Source organism: Antechinus flavipes, chromosome 2, assembly GCF_016432865.1.
Source record: "Antechinus flavipes isolate AdamAnt ecotype Samford, QLD, Australia chromosome 2, AdamAnt_v2, whole genome shotgun sequence".
Taxonomy (NCBI): Eukaryota; Metazoa; Chordata; class Mammalia; order Dasyuromorphia; family Dasyuridae; genus Antechinus; species Antechinus flavipes.
In genome coordinates this window covers 64567258-64582238 of record NC_067399.1, presented here as the reverse complement: position 1 = coordinate 64582238, position 14981 = coordinate 64567258, and positions in this window count along the sequence as shown.

The window sequence follows — 14981 nt, the reverse complement described above, 5'->3', positions numbered from 1 at the left end:
TTGGGAAAACTGGTGCTCCATGGCAGGAGTAGCACTGTTGGAGATAAGGCAATGGTACTAGCAATGATACTTAGCATGTAAGTAGCAGAATGATAATAAGACAGTAACAAGGACACTGGCCGTCAAGTTTACAGGACTTAGCCAACTCAAAGTCATTAGTGGGAAGGAGAACATTAAGGAGTCAGATCCTAGAAGCAGACTCAGGATATGTGAGGAAGGAAGAGGGGGAGAGAGAGGGAATAGGACAGGAAAACCTGTGGAAGAAACTTTAATGTTCCTCTACTATTATCATAGGAGCTGCCTCTATAGAAGGCATCATAATTAAAAATATATTATTTATTTTATATTAATTTTTTTGAATTTTGTTTTTGGTTTTTTGCTTTGTTTGTTTGTTTGCTTTGTTTTTTGTTTGTTTTTGTTTTTGTTTTTGTAAAAGAATTATTTATTTCAACTCTCTGACTCTAAGTGATTTGTTTTACCAAAAAAAGAACCAGGATCTGAACAGACAAGTTGTATCAATTATAATACCTACCCCCAAAGAACTTATAAACCTTAGAAAGGGGTTTTCCATTAAATAAAGGCTTATTCCTCACTAGGCTATATTCCAAACTTCCTCTGCGATGCTTTCATAAGGGTACTTTCTTCTGATCCCTCAGCTTTTTAGCTTCCTCTTGTTTTTGACATCCCCCATAGGTATATAAGCTCCTCGAGGACAAAGACTTTCTTTTTACTTGGATTTATATTCACAGCACTGAACATGGTGTCAGGTATACCATTTGAAAATTTCTTGGCAAAGATGCCATTTTCTTCTCTAGTTCATTTACAGATGAGGAAATTGAGGCTAATAAGGTTAAGTGACTTGTTTGAGTCACACAGTTAGTAAATATCTGAGACCTGATTTGAATTGAAGCTTTCCTAATTTCAGGACTAGGCTCTCTGTCTACTGTACCATCTTCCTGGTACATAGTAGGTGTTTAATACATTATTTTGATTGGTTGTTTGTTAATACACTTAATAAATTTCTGTTAATAATATTGAAAGAAATGTCAGAAATCAAAGGGACCTTGGAAACAATCTAATCTAATGATCTTAAACTGGGAAAGTGGGATGAGCAGAGAACTTGTTCAGAGGTACCCAGTGTGTTAGTCTTTGAATTAGGAATTAAACAAAGATCATGAGAATGAATCTTAAATATGGAAATTATCTTTGGAAATGGAATGATTGATACTGAAGAAAAAGAATATAGAATATTAGACTATAGGAAGCTGAAGCAATCTTCTAAATTTATAGATAAAGAAACTGGGAGTAGGGGAGAAAAATCACTCCTCCAAAATCACGTAGAAAAGATGGTAGTAGAATCAAGATAGAAATTCTCTCACCAGAGTGACTATTGTCACTATTTGACATTTGACATGACTATTGATGTGGTACCTCTAATTCAATATAGTAATACAATATTATTTTAAAGGAGATCATCACATCGGATTGGAGCACAAAAGCATTTGAGGAGGAAGTAAGTTGGAGGACAAGGAGTAAGATTTAAAATGGTATAGTAGTAATGGGGTAATAAGAGATGCAGGGGTTCTCAAACTATGGCCCACAGGCCCGATGCGGCAGCTAAGGACGATTATCCCCCTCACCCAGGGCTATGAAGTTTCTTTATTTAAAGTCCCACAATTTTTAATTTTTACTATAGTCCTACCCTCCAACAGTCTGAGGGACAGTGAACTGGTCCCCTATTTAAAAAGTTTGAGGATCCCTGGATAAAAGCAATGTGATATTCCAATCTATGATAGGAGCACTGGCAAAGTCATGGAGAGGTGTGATTAGCACCCCTGAATAAATGAGCACTTACTGGATTTGTCATGAAGGGGATTCCTATTCACTCAGAAATGAGTTGTAGTACATACAAGAACTCTAAAATTCCTTTCAACTCAGAAACACAAATCCATAGAGTAGCATATTGGAGCATGTGATTTTTGATTCTCTTTAAGTGCATTAAAAAAAATGAATGGTGTTATAAATTCTTGTGTAGCATATTTCTATGATTTAATTTATTTGTCCAATAATTTGAAATTTCCTAAAGAATTACTACCTGATTTAATTAATAAATACAAATATACATTTACATATTATACAATATACAAAAAGGTACAAATATACAAATGTATATTAGTACATAACATGACATTTTAAGACTTATAATGTTTTTCATGCGTTCTTATTTAATTCTGACAACTCAATGAGGTAGGTGGTATTATTATCTGCATTTTACAGATGAGGAAACTGAGACTCAGAAATAGAAGTGATTTATACAGAGTACCTCAGCTAGTATGTGACCACAGTAAGGTTTGAACTCTGGTTTTTCTAACTCTAAGTCTTTGTCTTTTATTTTATCACTTAGTTGATTCTGAAGACTCAAAGTGAGGGAACTGATGGCATCCTATTAGAAGAAACCTTCTGGCTTTTGGAACCATCACTAGGTTTCTCAGAACACTGCTGCCCAGCCAGAAGGCTCTTTCCATTTGGCCAATCCGTTTAACCTGACTCACTGGCTGTAATATAAAAGCAACCTCTCAGTAAGTGCCAGCCTTATGCAAATGGACACTTGTGAAAATCCTCAGGTAGTAATTGCCAGTTTAATCTGAATAGCCTTGTGATTTGGGAACCATTGTTCCATGTAAATGACATATTAAGTGGAGATATCCCTCTCTGCCTAACTGCTGATAGTGGGAACAATTGTCCAGGGCTTTTTAACAGGAGTAGTTGTGACCATCCACACTTCAAGGCTGATCTCAAGATGGTCACTTTTTCCTTTTAAAATAGAGGGAATGGAAGACCCAGGCTTGTCCTAGAGATCCAGGATAGTATCCTCCAATTAGGATTCACTCTTATCCTAGTCCTTTTCCCATGACAGAAGTATGTTTTTAGATAGAAAGACCAAAATTAAAGTTATTAATGGAGGCAAAATCTCAGTATTTCAGCAAATCTAGAGAAAGGATAATGAAAATTGTTTGAATGGCAATGGTAGATTCCTAGTATATGATCTGGACATATTTCTTAGAGACATTTTATAAGCATATGGACACACACACACATACACACATATATGCATATACTATACATAGATCTATAGACATAGACCTCTCTCTTTCTCTCTCTCTCTCTCTCTCTCTCTCTCTCTCTCTCTCTCTCTCTCTCTCTGTGTGTGACACACACACACATACACAAATATATATATATATATATATATATATATATATATATATATATATATTTGTTTACTTTTCATTTGAGTTCCAACAACATTCACCCTCTAGTCAATAATATTGCTGACATGCTTGCTAATCATGACAAAAACAAGAAATCTTTAACCAAAAAAAGGCAAAAGAATTCATTATGGTACTGTTTTCATTTGATCACACAGAATTTGTGCTGCAGAAAGAAAAGCATAAAGTGGGTCATCAGTTAATGGGAAATAAATATAATGATCTTGCAAAGGCTGCAGAGAATGATAGTAAAGATAAATCTGACAGTGAAACAGCAAGTATTAAGACAACTTACTTTTACTTGTCAAATGTATTCCATTTTTGATTGGATACAATCTGATTCCTTACAAGATAACCTATTGAGGGGCTACTTCAAAAACAAAAAAGATACCAGTTTTCATTGAGAGGATTGTTAACTTTCACTCATGTAGATCACAACTCCTCCATTCTTTGGAGGGAGGTTTCATGAAGTCAAAAACCATTCTTTAGTCATAGAGAGATTCTTAACCTGGGGTCCAGGAATCTATGAGAAAGGAGTGGATAGATTTCAGGAAGTCTATGAAATATTTTCCCTAAGCTCTAAGTGGAATTTATAACTTTCTTCCAATTATTATAGAAACTTGAAAATCTCATTATTTTGAAAAAGGCTTCAAAAATGTAGTCATCCTCACTATCATCATCGTTATCATTATCGTTATCATTGTCATTGTCATTATCATCATTACTGTCATCATGACATTTATATAGTGATTTAAAGTTTGCAAAGTACTTTACAAATATCTCATTTTATCTTCATAAAACTTTGAATTGTAGACAATATTATTTTCCCTTTTTAACAACTGAGAAAACTGAGGAAGAGAGAAGTTAAGTGATTTGCATATAGTAAGGGATTTGATTCAGGTCTTTCAGGTGCCAGGTCATGCTACAGAACAGTTAAAGAACTCTCTTCCTTGCCTCAGCTGCCCTAAATTATCTAAAGAAAACCTATTTTGGGGCTGCTCAAAAGTGGTTTGAATTTGCCTTCTTTAAGAAGAGGCTCTTAACCTCATGGAACAGGAGGGAATGGAAACTATCAATTTCAGGATTCTACAAAGGAAAGTCACAGACGTATTCAAATAGAAATTCTATGTCAACTGAAATAAATGAACAGTTATCAAACAAATGCCTCTGAATGGCAACTCTAGTCAGAAACAGCTGGTATTCTATCTGAACCTGAGGAGTTGAAAAGACATCTCAAGCATGTCTGAGTGTGAAGTTTTCATGTATTCCTTTCAGGTTACTTGTCTCTTATTTCAAAGCAAAGCTTTCTTTTTAACAAACTGGGGGAGCCACATACACAGAAAAGTCTTTGTTCCTTTTCTGCAGGACTCTTGTCCCCTAACTGATTGTGAGGATTAATTCTTTTAAACCGCCTCCCTTCAAATACATCACATTCAGGTGAGATGGTGAACAGACCTAAAAGGCCTGATAGAAGTATATCTAACAATAGACTAGAAAAGAGATTTGGCATTGCTTTCCCACCATATCTGGGAGTCCTCAAAAGAATAGGCTGCAAAACCAATATGGAACATGTCTGACACAGCTAGAAATAAACTTTGAAGTTACAGATGAGAAATCAGTGCCTTTCTTCCTCCCATCCATCCATCCTTAGATCCACCCTTTGAACAACTGTAGGAGCAACATTGTAGGCACAAAGATCTAACACAAAGCTTTTTAAACTGTGGATAATGACTCCATATAGGGTCACAGAAATGAATCTGGGGGTCATGAAAAATTTGGCACGGTAAAAGGTATCAAATATTTAGCAAAAATTTAATTATTTATGTAAAAATAAACAAGCATATCTATCTCATTAGTATGCAAATTTTCTTTCATCTTTAATAAATGATAAAATTATATGCATAGCAAAGAATTGTTTTAGGATAAATTTATTTATGATTTGTTATCAATAAATGTTTAATTTGTATACCTATTTTATATACTTATATACCGAGGATCATGTAAAAATTTCTCAGGTATAAAGGGGATGTGAGTAGAAAAACTTTAAGAAGCCCTAATCTGAAGTAGCAGATATTATGTACAATGTGCCTCACATGCTGTTAAGTGCTAAGTGAGACATAAAATATGGCATTGTTCCTTGACTGAAAGAAACACATATCGATGGAGGGTGCAAATCATGATATGGTGGAAAGAACACTACACTGGATTTCCAGAAATGTGAATTCTAGTCTTTATTCCACCTGATATAAACATGTAATTATTTCTTAATGATCTGATACTTTCTAGCTTTGATGATGTAAATAAAACATTCATGTTAAGAACACAAATTTTTTAAAGTAATCAAATATGTAAAAAATATTGGTGAATTGGTGAAGCAATGAATTTAATGAGAGAAGGGAAAGGAAACAGGATGTGGTTGTAGAATGGATGAGCAAAAGCAAAAAAAAAAAAAAAGAAGAAGAGAATGTGGCTGACAATGTTGATAAAAGGATATGAAGATATTATAAATATTCTTTGGGATGTGAAGTTCACAAATAGTTCAAAAATCAAGGCTGAAAATCTTAATCAGTTGGAGAGAGCCATCCATTTTGTAGTTATTTGTACTATATAGTATTTGAGTTTCTGTCAAAAAGGGTGTACTAGTTATGTTTCAAATGATGTCTGATCTTCCTAGAAAATAAAATGAAATGGCTAAAAAAGGGTGTCACTCTATATTCCAAATTAGGAGAGAAAATAACATGTTTTGTTTTATTTTTAAATGATCTAACACAGGAGAACTTGCCGTTGACAGATCTGAAGTAAAAATAGCAATCTTGGTAAAATGCAACCATTTAATAGCAGAATTTTTAATTTTTGTGGTTGTTTCACATTTCTTGGCAAAGATTCTGAAATGGTTTGCATTTCCTTCTCCAGCCCATTTTATAGATGAGGAAATGAGGAAAACTGTATTAAGTGACTTTGCTTAGGTGCTATAGCTAGTAAGAATCTGAGGCCAGGTGTGAATTCAGGAAGATGTACTATTTTGACTCCAGACTCAGCACTCAAAACTGTGGCTCATGACTTGAAAAAGGGCTAAGTCACAATGTGGGAGAGTTGTAAAATTATGATTTATTGTCAGTAAATATTTTATTTGTATATCTAGTTTATAACTTATATGCTTGGGGTCATGCAAAAATTTCTCAGAACCAAAGGGATCATGAGTGGAAAATATTTGAGAAGCTCTGCATTCTACCATTTAGTTATACTGGAATTTGTAATAGAGAACAAGAAGAAAGCTGGGTATCATTTAAATATTTCCATATTTAGGAGAATAAGATTTCAGTGATTTCAGAGAAGAGATAGTTGGAATCCCAAGAACTACAAAGTTCTAGAAGGATGGCAGCACAGGAGGGACAGGGAGTTCTTGTGAAAATCTGAAAGAGATGCAATTTTGACTAAGATACAATTGTGGGTTGCCAAAAGAAATTTATAAAGAGGAATATTTGATAAATTCAAATTTGAAAGCACCATAAAAATTGGAAGAAAAGGCAGATATTGGAGGATGAATACAAAAACCTGGAAAATCTCTGTTACAATTGTATTAAAAGACAATAAAACATTTGATATTGATTGTGTATTACATATGGGAAAAGAAGAGAATCAAAGAAAAAAATAGGAATACTACTAAAGGGTAGATAAAATGTTAATAAGATACAACAGAGAAGTCAAGATTGTTTAATTCTTCCTTTGCTTTTACATTAATTTCCAAAGAGTAGAGTGGAATGAAAAAAGGCTATATGATTAAAGAAATAAGTCTAGTTACCCATAGCAAGCTTAAACCATCAGAAGTAGATGAATGATATTGAAATAAATGACAGATATAAATATTTTTCAGTAATCTTGGAAAAACTGTGGATGGTAGGAAAAATGCTGCAGGACTATGCAAAATTAAATCTTGCCCCAATTTTCTGGGGGAAAAGGATAGTGAAATCTGCAGATTTTTTTTCCCCAATGAATTTAATTTCCATTGCTAGAAAAATTATAGGAAGCTATATCACCATCTTGGTGGTGGTTATTGAATATCTACCTATTATTCAGCATCTTAAAAAGAAAACGATAATCATAAAGGGCCGGTCTAGATTCATCAAAATCACATTATGGGGTCTCTTATGTATCAAAGTTTCCATATGTATTAAAATATCCATATAAATATTTTAAGATAGCAAAAATTGGAAATAAATTATACTCCTCTCAATTGAGAAATAGTAAGCATGTGCTAGAGCCAGCTACTAAGGGTTCCTAAATGTCAACTGTTAAATTTTCAGGGTGTGCATTTTCACCTCTGAAATTACAAGAATATAAATTGTGACATGATATATATAATTTTCATGATTTTTGAGACTTTAAAAATAGAGAAAAATATAGTGATGCTAATAAAACTTAAAAGCAGGTCATGTATACATTTTGTTTTTTAGAGAATTGTATTCTCATGAAAATGGCAAAATAAACTGTAGAATATGCATATATAAAGGCATATTACTATACCATAGAAAGTGGTAAATAAAAACTTAGAGAAACATGAGAAGACTTGTATAGAAATATACAGAGTAATGTAAATAGAAATAGAAAAATAATTTTTATAATTAATATTTTTAAAATAATATAAATTCAAATGAAATGAAATACTATGGAAATATAATAACCAATATTTTCCCTAGAGAATGAGGAAATACATCATCTTGCAGTCCAGGGAGAAGTGGAAAACTATGAACATAGAACACTGATAATATCTTTGAACATGATTGCTATAGGAAAAGATTTTGTTTATTTCAGGGGAACATGGGGGAAGAAAGACATACTAAAAATGGTTGTGATATTAAGACAAAAGGTACAATAAAAGCATAATTTACTTTAAAATTAAAATTTTATTTTAATTTATTTTAAATATTAAATTTAAAATATCTTTTGACATTTAATTTTAAAAGGTACAATAAAAAGTATAATTAGGAATTGGCCAGTGAGTGCAGAAATTACTAGCAGGCTACTTGGTATGATTGCCTTTGATGTCATTTATCCTGGAGACTAGATTGGATAACATGCTTCCAGAAGAATTGAGGAGACATGAGTGGAAGTGAGTTAGAGAGATATGGGGCATACAGAGATGTTTTGTAATGGAGTCTGGTCTACTAAGCATATAATGATCTGGAGTCTCTTTGGCTGAAGATGCAAAGCTGGACTGGGCATTTATTCAATAGGAAATAGTCTGCCTTATCCGTTTTTTTTGAGCTGGCCCCTTCCTGGGAGTGAATTTCTGGTGAAAGAAGAGTCAACGCTTTGAATCCTTGTCATCTAAAGCTGATGTGACCTGAGAATATTGTCTTCAGTCTTTGCATCTATATTTGTTAGTGTATTATACTTTATGTCAAAGAAATCAGAGATTGCAAATATTGAGATGAGGGTGGCCCAGGGAAGTAGAATTTCAGAAATCTTGGAGTTGTAGAGCCAACCTCATTGTTGGGCTTTCGGGATAATCATTTCAGATTATTAAAGTGTTAGCAGACTCACCCATATGTTATGCCAAATTTGGACTTGAATTTTGTGGGACCAAAGCTATATAGAAACTGCATTAAGTATGAGCTCACTCTCCCTAAGGGCTAAGGTGGTATAAGGGAGGATGCTTTTGAGGTGTTAGGAGAAATAGTTGTGCTCTGTTCTTTCCATGTCTTTGAAGTAAATATCCCTTTTAAAAATTGATGTTAATTAGTTAAATGGAACTGAGGTATTATTCTGTGAGGTCTATGAGAGGCGACCAAATAGGTAGGGAGCTGGGGCATTACAGTAGAGACACCCAAAACTCTCAGGGATAACTCTAAAATCCTGAGAGGAAATAGCCAGCCTTGCAATGGGAGTTCAGGGCCAGATTATTTGCTACAAAAACATTAAAATTTAATCAGGTGTGATTAGCAATATGGTGAAGTAATTATCTTTAGTATAATACCCCGAACTGAACAACCTTGAAGAAAGGGATATGCACCAAATCCCTAGTAATTTAAACTGAATGAAAAGATGAGAAGGAAGAAATAATACAGAAGGTTTTACCTTTACATATTATGGATTGCTATCACAGAACTGAAATAGTAAAAGCTCCCCTTACTATATCTATCCCTTGACTATTCTCTGTATGTTGTTCTGAAAACCAAAGATGTATTACAGGGAATATGAGAAGGCAGGGGGAAGAGAAAGACACACACACACACACACACACACACACACACACAGAGAGAGAGAGAGAGAGAGAGAGAGAGAGCAGGGAAGGGAGGGAAGGAGAGCAAGAGAGGAGAGAAAAAAGAAAAGGGAGAGAGATAAAGAGACACAGAGAGACAAAAGCAGAGAGAAGATACAGAGATAGAGACACAGAAACACAGAGAGACAGAGGGACAAAGAAACAGACACATAGAGACACACAGAGAGAGATGAGAGACAGAGAGAGACAGAGACAGAGAGAGTATGTATGTATGTAGAGTCTAATTCAGAAAGAAATAAAGTTAGGGGGAAAATAACATTTATGGAGATGGTACTCAGTAACAGGTATTATGATAGAAATTTTATACTTATTATTTCACTGGATCCTCACAAAACTGAGAGATAGCCCCAGTTTACCGAGGAAAATAAGGAAACAGAGATCCAGGATAACATAGCTAATAAATGCCCGAGGCCAAATTTGAACTCAGTTCTTCCTGACACAGGGGTGGTGATATAGCCATGAAACTACCAGATTAAGCCCATAACATTGAATTAATATATTATGAAGGAAAATAATTTTTAAAAAAAAACTTTGCTGGAAGTCATGAAATAACAAGAACTTGTACAATAATTAAAAAAAGAAATAAAAGAAAGTACTAAAATGGGAAAAAGAGAATTAAACATGAAATCAAGAACAACTTAGAGAAGAAACAGATTATATAGGATTTGTGAAGTATATTCTGGAAAATATTTTTAAATTAGTAAAGTCTCTGAAAAAGAGAATGAAGGATTTGGTAAAACAAAATACAAGTGCTCAAGAAAATGGCAGAAGAAAAGTAAAAGATAATATATCTGAAAGAACATATAAATTCCATATAAACAAGAATTACTGACTTAAAAGATAAGATGCAGGAAAAAAAACAGATCTATCTCACATATGAAAACAATATTAATTGAAAGACACAAATACTATATTGCAAAAATAATTCAGGAAAACTTATAAAATTTTTGAATGCAAGCAACCAACCAATCAATAAGCATTTATTAAAGCTGCTTGTGTGACAAATGTTTACTCTTCCATGAAGTAGGTTTAGGGGAGGAAGTAGATATGATATTATTGCATCAGGGGGTGTGTTAACAATATAGTTCCATTTCTGATCCATCATGGACAATTAGCATAAGCAACTTCATTCTTAGACTACTGGCCCCTTTTTGCATGATGGTTGCCCCTGCCTGCTCTCCTCTGTCCTCACTTTTTATACTTTCCAATATTTCAGTTCCAAGAATCATCTCATTCTATTAGGAGTTGGGTTCTTCTTGGAATATATTTCTTGGACTCAGTAAAGATCACCTCTCCTATGACCTACCTATTTAATCCTGTAACATTTCTTTTTTTTTTTTTTTTCTTTCCTTTCTTTGCTTTTTTTTTTTTTTTTCCCCTGATTTACTCAAAAGATTAATATGAACTCCACTTGAGGAGTGGCTTCTTTGCTCACACTTAGATTAGTAATTTTATTCCTTTTCTATGATTTAATATTGAACTTACAGTTACAATTCTGTAAATAAATCCAGAGGAAGAGAATATTTGACTTGTAAACTGTACCAGAAAAAAAAAAAAAAAGACAAGAAAGCTAAGTATAATTAATTTTTTTTAAAAGGGCAAATCACAACATCAATTTTACTAGTCCAGGTTATTGTTTAGGTGGGACAGAAAAAGGAATCAATGTATAAAAGAAAGAGTGCTAGCTGTTTAGCACAGAGGATGGAGTACTGAACCTGGAGTCAGGAAAAAGTTCAAATCTGGTTCCAATAATTTACTGGTTTTGTAACCATAGGAAAAAAAATCACTTAATCCTGTTTGTCTCAGTTTCCTGATCTGTAAAATGAGTTGGAGAAGGAAATGGTAAACCATTTCAGTAACCTTGCCTAGAAAACCTTTAATATGGTCACAAATAGTGGGATACAACTGAAATGGCAACAACAACAAAAATAATAATTTAAAAAAGATTATATAAAATCAAAAGGAAATAAGGGCCTAAAGAAATTTTAAAGAGACAAAAAAAAAGGTAAATTGGAATCTTTCCTTTAAACTAGTGGTTACATTAATTTCAGTTAATTCAATTAATTTAAATTAGTATAACCACTGGTTTAAAGGGGAAAAATTGCAAGAGATGCTTCACTCATTATTGGATAACTTGATGTCCCTTACAAGGGAAAGATAGTTGGTGAGAGCTGAAGAAAAGAGAGATCCAATCTTTTCTGGTTTCCACCTTTGCAAGAAAAGACTGGTCATTCCAATCTCTCTTTAAGTCTATAACCAGAGAAAGAATACAGGAAGAAACTGAAAAAAAAGATGCTAACTCATATTACTAGAGACTTTGGAGTAAGATCTTTGTCTCAGTCTTTTTCTCTGTCTGTTTCTCTTTTTGTCTCTGTGTTTCTTTCTCTCTCTCTCTTTCTGTGTCTCTATTTCTGTCTCTGTCTCTATCTCTCAGTCATACACACACACACACACACACACACACACACACACACACACACACACACACACTGATCTGATTTATCTAGTAACCAATGAGAAATGTGGTCTGATATATATTCTCCCATGTAAAGTGACTTTGCTATCTATTTTCTATTTATTTAAATAAATGGTTCTATTTACTTTTTTTTTTTTTCAGTGTTCATTGTGGAACTGAAAACTGAAAAAGAAGGTCAAGCGTTGGAGCCATGTAGACCATGCATAACCTACATGGGCAAAACAACACAGCATAACCACACACATTGTGTCCTTTGCATTAATCTTTCCTGCAACACTTCTTTATGAGTGAATAGTTATATTTTGTGAGTTTTCATAGATAGTAATTTAATTCCCACCTACATAGGGAGGAGGGAGTTATAAGATATAGAGGAACTTATGTCTCCTCCCATACAGCATAGATATAAGCAATGAAGGAAGAATCATTTCTTCAGCCTTTCTTAGAGAGTTAAGGAAGGAGTGTGTGTGTGTGTGTGTGTGTGTGTGTGTGTGTGTGTGTGTGTGTGTGTGTGAGACAGAGAGACAGAGGAGACAGAGACAGAGAGAGAGAAAGAGGGAGAGACAGATAGAGACAGAGATTGAAAAAGACAGAGACAGATAATGAGAGGAAGAAAAAAATAAGAGAGGGAAAGAAAATGAGAGGAGGGAAAGTAGGGAGAGAAAAGAGAAAGAGGGGGAGGGATAGAGAAAGATAGAGATACAGTCACAGATACTGATACAAAGAGACAGAGACAGAGACACAGAGAGAGAGAAAGAGAGAGAGAGATAGAGACAGAGAGAGACAGAGATAGAGACACAGAGAGAGACAGAGAGAGAGAGAGAGAGAGAGAGAGAGAGAGAGAGAGAGAGAACCTAATTATGTGCCAAACACTATGTGATAAGCTCTTAGGATAGAAAATTTTAAAGCAAAACAAAACAAGTTGATCTCTAATAAGGGAAAGCAAAACATAAGGGGAGGGGGAAAGCATAGCAGCCACTTAACAGGGAGGTGGAGTAGCTGGAATAGGGAGTTGGCAGTGAATTTAGCATTGTAGCTGGGACATCATATGCAATGGTGCTACTAGCCAAGGACTTAGCATTCTGGGAAGTAATCATAGAATCATAAACATTTCATATGGTTAAATATCTTAGAGATCATGGAATCCAATTCCCCTCCAAGCAGTCCCTTATATACCATCCCCTTTGGATGGCTATTGTTTTTGTACTTAAAATAGCTTTGGCAAAGGAGGGTTCATTACTTCCCTATTAATGACATATGTAACTTTGTTAAAACTTTACTCTGGGGAGGCAGAAGTTGAGTATGATTGGCCTTTAAGAGCAAAGACCTGTGTTTGATGACTTAGAAAGTTCACTGCCTTTTCCTCCCCTTCACCAGGTTAGACATAGGACCAATATATTCTTGCTGAATTGGGAAAAAACAAACCAAACCAACAACTATAGATATCAACAAAAAAGGGAAAAACACAGCTAAACATACATATGTATATTTACATACACATGTGTTTACATGTGTTTTAAGATATACACATAAAATAACCTCTAAAGTTCTATATAACTAACAATTATTCATTTTTAAAAATAAAGAAATGACATGTTATATACTTAATCTCCCCCCGAAAAAACATTCATTAAAAAAAAAATGGCAAAACCCATAAAACTGAGTTCAGCCAGTTCCCAATAATAAGCACTGCCCCCTTGAATTGGTCAGTGCACTTAGTGTTTGTAACTAAAAAATGCCTGCAAGAAAATCACCTTCCCCAGTGCCCTTAAGTAGTCTGGAGTAAATCTGACACTGTAGTACATTAAAAGCAATTAGCCTCTATGCACTGACAGGGCTGCTGCCGAACAGCTCCAGAAAATGACAACAGGACAGAAGAACAAGAGTCCCCTCAATGTTCCTGTACAGTAAGACTACAGTGTTATTAGCCCTGGAGGTCTCCTTGTGAGCAGCCTTTCCTGGTAAATGACTTACTGCAGTATGTAGCAGGCGCTAACACAGACTCATCTGCAGGAAGGGGCTGAAAGTATTTGGAAGTATATTTTTACATCTTTTCAGGGCCTGGGCTTAGAATGTTAGAAAGTCGATTGGAAAATGATCTTGGGAGGATTTTGTCATTTGGAATGTTAGAGCTAGAAGAATGAGGAACCCTGGAACAAAGGATTTTGGAATCGGGAGAATCAAAAAAGCCATGTAGTGTAGTACCTCCATCCTCCACCCCTCACCTGGATATTACAAATTGTCAAAGTAAATTGTAGAATTAAACTTCTTGCTTATGGCCATATGATTATGTAATGACATACTTGGGATTGCAAAGCAGACATCCTGAATCCTATTCCAAATCCCTCTGAAGCGCTCTCTCTCTCTCTCTTTTTTTTTTTTAACACCTCTATCATTCGTAATACCTCTATCATTTTCCTCTATGGGGAAGATAATTAAAAATAGTCAGTCATCAATAAAGGAATTTTTTTTTCCATAGCAGTAATGCCAGAGGATGTATCATTTAAATTTAAGTGAAATTTAAAAGAAAACATATAATGAATCTGAAAAACAAATTTGAAAGGTCAATAAAGTTGCTTCCAGTTAATACAGCAAAGTGATATTTTAATTTAATTTAATTTTAAAAGACTGATGATATTGTCTATGTCACCAAGCTGCTGCTGAAAAATGTGATGTTTTGCAAAAGGCAGACTGAGTAGCTTAGTAGATAGAGTGATAAGTATGTAACCAGAACGATCTGAGCTTCAATGATAGCCCATACAATTATTGGCAAGTGATGTAACTGTGAAGAAGTCACTTAACATGTCAGTCTCAGTTTCCTTATTGGTAAAATGAAGATAATAAAATAAACTATATTATGTAGCTGTTTTAAAGATGAAAGGACTCTCTCTCTCTTTATATATATATAAAGTATATTTCATGGTATATATTTCATGTACAATCATTTTCATTTTTC